Source organism: Furipterus horrens, unplaced genomic scaffold (assembly GCF_987537825.1).
Source record: "Furipterus horrens unplaced genomic scaffold, mFurHor1.1.pri manual_scaffold_2, whole genome shotgun sequence".
Classification (NCBI taxonomy): domain Eukaryota; kingdom Metazoa; phylum Chordata; class Mammalia; order Chiroptera; family Furipteridae; genus Furipterus; species Furipterus horrens.
Window position 1 is genome coordinate 88,359,359 of NW_028327172.1, and position 6,535 is coordinate 88,365,893.

Sequence of the window (6,535 nt, forward strand, 5' to 3'; positions counted from 1 at the left end):
GATATAATAGAACTCAAGTCATATTATTCCTCTGTTGAAAGCCCCTCCTTTTTAAAAGATTTTTAATTTATTTTTTAGAGATAGGGGAAGGGAGGGAGAAAGAAAAACATTAATATGCCAGAGAAACACCAATCGGTTGCCTCTCGCATGCACCCAACTGGGGAACTGGCTCACAATCCAGGCATGTGTCCTGACCAGGAATCAAACTGGTGACCTTTCCGTTCACAGGCTTATAGTTTGTCTCTCCCAATAAAATATAAGGTCTATGAAGGCAGGAACTTTATCTCCTTTGTTCACTCCTGCATTCCCATAACTTAGAGCATTTTATTTGTATTTGTTGAACAAATGAATGAATGAACAAGTAAATAAAGGAATAAAGATGGACTTACAATATAAGGTGGTAAGCGCTGTTTTGACCTACATTGCTCCTCCAAAAGCAGAACCTGATTCAAGGACTTGTGGGCAGGAAGTTTATTTGGAAGGTGATTACAGGGAATGAGAGTGAGTGAGGGGATCAGGAGAGAAGGAAAAGCCAAAACTGGGCATCGATCCCACCAGAACGCTATCATATAGAGGTCTCTTCCAATCCATCAGCTCCTGAACTCTGCTGGTTGATGCTTCCCCTAGAGGTTCTGACTCCCCTGCACTCTCAGACTGCTGGTGCATGGGAGGAGGCAGGGCAGAAAGCAAGAGATGTGCAGTGGGCACTGGAGAAGAGACTTGTCAGCATGAAGCCTGTTAGAGCCCACTTGGAACTGGCTGGAACCAGAGGTGGGACCAGGGGCTGCGAGGCAGGGCATGAGAGGCATCTACTGTATGTGTCATGGCAAGAGATGTGCACAAGAGTCCACCAAGTACAGAGACGGGGCATCAGGCCAGCTAAGGTGTTAAAAACAAATTTGTTGGGCTGAATTAAAAGGAGTAAAATATGTGATGTATTAAATTATGCTAAGTTGGGTTGGGAGACTCTCCCCAAAATTAAGAGATTATGATATTTGATCGCACAATTCAAACAAGGAGCGAAAGGACAACACATGTAGTAGAACAGGCACCATGCAGCACAATGCAATGAAGTGAAGAGAGCAGGACACTTACACAGAGTGAGCATCTATCAGTTCACTGAGGCTGAATGGGCTTCCATGGCAATGGTGTTAGACTGGAGATGACCCAAGAGCAAGCAAGAACAGGCAGAAGATCCAAGGAGTAGAAAGAGTGCTGGGCTGGTCTCGACTTCAGGGCACTGGTTCTGGGCTCACCCAACTCAGTCACGATATGTTGTTGTTTTTTTTGTAAACATAAGTCTGTGTGTTAGGTCTTGGCGTCACTCTTTTCATCTAGCAAATGGAGAGAGTAATCTTCAATATGACTTCTCTCTTGATGCCCTGGTCATATTGCTGCCATTGAATGTACTAGATTCAGTATTCAAATCTCTGTGAGTGCTCAGAGTCTAGAAACTTTTCTCTATTTTTCTATGTATCCTTCATACCCAAACTGTATCTAACACACAGTATATGTTTCTCAATAGATTTTTGATGGATAAGTGAATGCATAAAAGAATGGATTTCCTCACAAAGACTATAAGAAATTGAAGGAGTTTAATATCCAGACATGAGATGGCAATGGCAGCCTGAGGCTGAATGGATACTTGGGCAAGATTAGACTGAGTTGAAAAGAAAGCAGGCTGCACATAAATTTAATTTTAAGGCTTGTCATCTTCTAAGCTTAGTCATATTATACCATGATTATCCCCTCCCCTGCTAGTTTCATCCTATAGCTCTTAGGTGTTGTAGGAACTCAGGGCTACAGACCAAACAGGAAGCCTAAAGTAAGGGGATGTGGTTAGGAAGCAAGACAAAGGACCATGAAAATATTCATTCACTCCTTCAGCAAATGTGCGCTGAACACCTGCCATGAGCAGGCCCTCTGGGAATACAGTAAGCAGTATGATCCTTCTCCTCCTTGCCTCATCTCTGCAGTACACATACACACAGGTGTCTCTGCCTACCTCTCATACCCCGGCACTGTGGAACTGAAATCACCCATTCTCTAAGGGGCATCGTAGCTAGAAGGGACCTCAGAGTCTTCACATCCAATGGCAGTCTTATACAAACAAGGCACCTGGGGCCCACCAGCTACTGGGACTAAAACAGAAGATGAGGCTTCTTACATTCTCCACATATCTCCCTCCCAATGACTTTCTACTTGTATATGAGGAACTTCACCCCAGGCTCTGGGCAGGGGAGACAACCCTGATGGCTCTGCAGGTAAAAATCCAGGACTCTGGGAGTCCACCAGAGCCTTGGCCTGCAGCTCTAGCCCACCTGTTGTTTTGTTGGCCTGTTGCTGCTCTGGGCAGACAGAATGTTTCACTTCTGGTCCCCAAGTATCAGAATTCACTAGGCCACTGGCTTCCTGTTTTGTACCAGATCTTCTTAACTATCACTGTTTTTTGATCACTAAGCAGTTTAAAAAATATACTAACAATACTCCCATCAGCTCCTACTTTGGTTCTCAGATCCTTGGGGCAGAGAGAGGGGCATAATAGATGCTGAACCCTTCACAGCCACTGGCATGGAGCAAGGTCATTACGACTAAATGAGAACATACCAGAGAGCAGAGCCTCCTCACCTGCCCAACCTCTATGTTTTTGACCATCCCTTCGGTTATCTCTTAAATAGGAAAAGTCATTGTATGTGTTCTGTCTCTGGAGCTGTTCCTCAGGGTGGGCACAGGATTGAACATGATTGAGGATGAAAAGAGAAATCAATAGCTTTGGTTTGCAGAGCACCCAGGATTGGACCAGGGATGAAGCAAAGCCCATATTCCTTAAAGAGACTGAAGAATTCTTCAATATTAATTTCCTGAAAAGTTCCTGGCTGTGGCCAGAGCCATGCAAGGCACTGTAGAGAACTCAGAAAAGGTATATGACCTGACTTTTGCCTGAAAGAAGTAGCAAGGAGAGAGCAAAGTTAACCTCAAGAGAGACTGGATTCCCCTATGGTGCTTGGCACAGTTCCTGGTGTAGTATGGAAGTTGCATGAATGAATGAATACATGGGGACCATCAGTAATTAAGTTAGAGGAGCCAGAGAATATTTGTAATTAATAGTCAGAAGACAAGAAGATTCACAGGTCTTAAACAAGGCACCCTGGAGAAGCTGGCATGAGGAATGGGCAGCATTTGATGATTTAGAAGCAAAGGGAGTACAAAAAATAATAAAAGGGTGAATGAGAAATGGGTCAGTGAGATACCCAGAACTGAGAACACAGCCTGGGGAGCCCAAGTTTCTGAGAAATGCTCCTTACTCACTAGTGGACCCAGGAGAGATTAGAGACAGGGAAGGGGCTGCTTTCATGGGGACCCGGGAGCTCAGGGAAGCCACTAGCAGCAACAGAGGCTAGATAAAAGGGGGTAACAAAGGGTTCTAAAGAAAATGCATTCTTGCCTAGCCTTGAGAAAATCATTTTACTGGGCCCTGAACCTCTGCCTCCTCACCTGTGCGGCTGAGAGGCTAAAGTGAGGCTGTGTAGATGAAGCCTGCTCTGCACTAAATGTGTCCTGCAAATTGCAGTGTTTTGCCTTCCTGGTAAAGAAGGGTTTGGTTGGCAATGGTCCAGTCTTGGATGCTGGTCAGATAAATTCAAGGCGAAAGAAAGGCTGAGTAATATCTAGGACTCTAGACCACTGGGGTCTAAAGAAACTGTAGCAGTCAGTCACCTTTCAACTGCCACCGCCTGAGTTACAGAGTTACAACAACACTTTGTGCTTGTGTTTTTTGTTTATTGGACACCTACTATATGCTAGGAGAATACTGAGATATAAAAAATAAAATAAATAGACTTTTCTTCTCCTTTAGGTAAGAGAGAGATGGCCTAGAGAAGTAGTCCAATCCTTTGATTTCCAGATGCTGAAATATATTCTCTGGGAGGTGAAGTGACTAGTCCATGGCCACATAGCATGGCAGAGAAGGTCTAGACCAGACCGTGTTCTACAGTGTTCAGTCCTCTTCCCACTACACCCTGCAGTCAAGACTGCATCTGTGCTCCAGTGCACGGCCAGTGGCCAACTGTGCAGTATTAGGCGAGGCACGCCACCTCTCTGACCCCCAGTCTCCCCATAAATAAAATGGGACCAGGAATGATCCCCATGTCACAAGGTTGCCACAAGACTCAAGATGCAGTAGTGTGCATAAAGAAGCATTGTACTCTGTAGGTTGTATTGTGCAAGCAGTTCTGCTCTTCCTCAGATCACTGGGCATCTTTTCTAGGACAGGGCAGCCTTCTGTGGCCACACTGGGTGTTTCTTCTCTACTCAGCAAGCATGTATTGAGCATCTCTTACGTGCTCCATGTTTAATTACTAAAACCTATGGGACATAACCCTGCCTACAAAGAGCTCAGCCTGGGTGGACAACAGCACCAATGGAGGAAATGTGGCGATCTACAGTCGGGGTCAAAATGAACAGCATCAAGTCTGGAGGCCCAAGGGAAAGCATAAGAGAGATGGGCTTGAGCCAACCATGGAAACTAAATGTGGGTGGTGGCAGAGAATAAAAGGCATTCCAGGCAGGAGAACAGCTCTGGCAAAGCCACCAAAGAGCAACAGGGTGGCAGAGGGCCTAGAAATGCCCAGCCCATAGCACAGCTGGCTCTCGTGACTACATCCTGGCTCTTGGGACTAGTGGCATAAATAGAAGGAGATTCTGGGGAGGCCCTGGCATGGCTGTGGGTCTGAGTGCCTAACCAGTACCCAGTCCAACCAGATCTGTAGCCAGATTTCTGGGCATCTGTTCCCTAATCATTTCTGAATGAGCTGAAATAGGCCCTCAACATAAACCTGTAAAATCTTAGGGTGGGACCTGGGACCCAAGGGTAAAGAAAGTCATTAGGACTGTGGAAGTCAGGACAATGAGGGGGTGGCAGAGGGGACAAGGAAGACGTCAGAGGGCGTTAAAAGAGGAAGCAACCCAGTCTCAGTTCCACTCTCAAGGTTGGGAAATACCCTCCATTCTCCCAGGCCTTAGCAGCTGTCCCTGTCTCTTTACCTGAAGTACCAACCCTGAGGCCAGGATCACCTGGACTCTGTGCCCCATCCTATCACGTTTCCCCAAGGTTGCTGAGTCCTGAGCACTTCCAGGGGCCTAGAGCAGCCCTGTGTGGGCTGCAGAGTCAGGATTCATGCTGAGCAGGGCATAGTTGAGATTTTATTGAAGCTGGACACTATGAGTTAAGGAAGGGGACCCAGCTCTCAGAACTGAAATCCAAAGAAGAGTACCAAAGTCACCTCACCCCTCTCTCCTCACTCCTCCTCTCCCACTGGGCCTTCAAGGAAGGGAGGGATCCAAAGCCATTGGGGCTCTTCCTTGCCTCCACTTACTCAGGGATAGAAGAGTTGGGGCTCAGTTGAAGATCTCTAAATCCAGAGACTGATTTATTAGGTCAGAGTCTGGCTACACTGGGAGAGTGGCCCCCAGACCCTGGCGGGAAGCAAGGGGGTAGTAACTGGTAAGTCACCTCTCCTTTCTCCCTTCCTATACAATCTGCTATGGCCCAAAGCAAGAACAGGAAAGAGAGGATAGGAAGACAAATATGACTTCTCTCCTCCTCACCTATCCCTGTCCTGGGCTCCTGCATCTTGTTGCCTTTTTTGTTGGGACATCGGCAGGGAGGCTATGGCTAGAAGTTCTAACTGCAGGCTGCAGGAGTGACAGGCCTGCTCTATTCACAGCTGCCCCAGGAACTCAGTTTCCCTGGACTGAACAACTCTGCATTAAGAAAGAACCTACTAAGATGACACCCCAGGCTCAATCTGAGGTCTAGTAAGGCAGAGACTGGAGGAAGTGGTGACTCACAAGGCAAACTGTTGTGCTGTCCATCAAGCTGCACTTGGTTCTTGACTTTCCTTGCGCATGCTCTGTTTTTTTATGTCTAGCCTGGGTTCCTCTCCGCTACTCCACCATTTCTCATCTCACTTCCCCATCTCAGGGCAGGCCTTGCACAAGAAATGCAGAACACTAGGAGACAGAGCTCTCCTACCCTATGCTTACCCCATCACAAGAACCTAAAAACAAGAACATGTTCTCAACTGTTCTCAGCACTGCCGTCAAAATTGTCTTGGTGGCAAATGAAGCCAGTCAGCAGCAAGAAAAATAGAAACAGGTGGTGGACAGTGTCTGCAATCACCTCCATTACCACATGACTTTGCCTATTGAAGATATGATTGGTTTTCTGGCCCTGATGTCAGTCCTGCAAAGGGAATTGGTTGGAGACACCCCAGGTAAAGCTTCCCTCTGAAGTCTCCAGGCCCTACCCACACTGGGCTGAGATGGGAGGACTTTGCCTTCCAGGATACCTAGAACTTCCCCCGCAGTCTCAGGGGCCTCCTGGGGACCAGCCTTTCTTCAATAGGGAATGGCTGCTTCTTTTCCTTCTGTGAGAAAACCATTGCTACTCTGCTGGACTCTGTCCCCAGAGGCCTGACTCTCCTGGACCTCTCATGGCACAGAAGGATGGTATGCCTAGAGAAGACGTCATTGT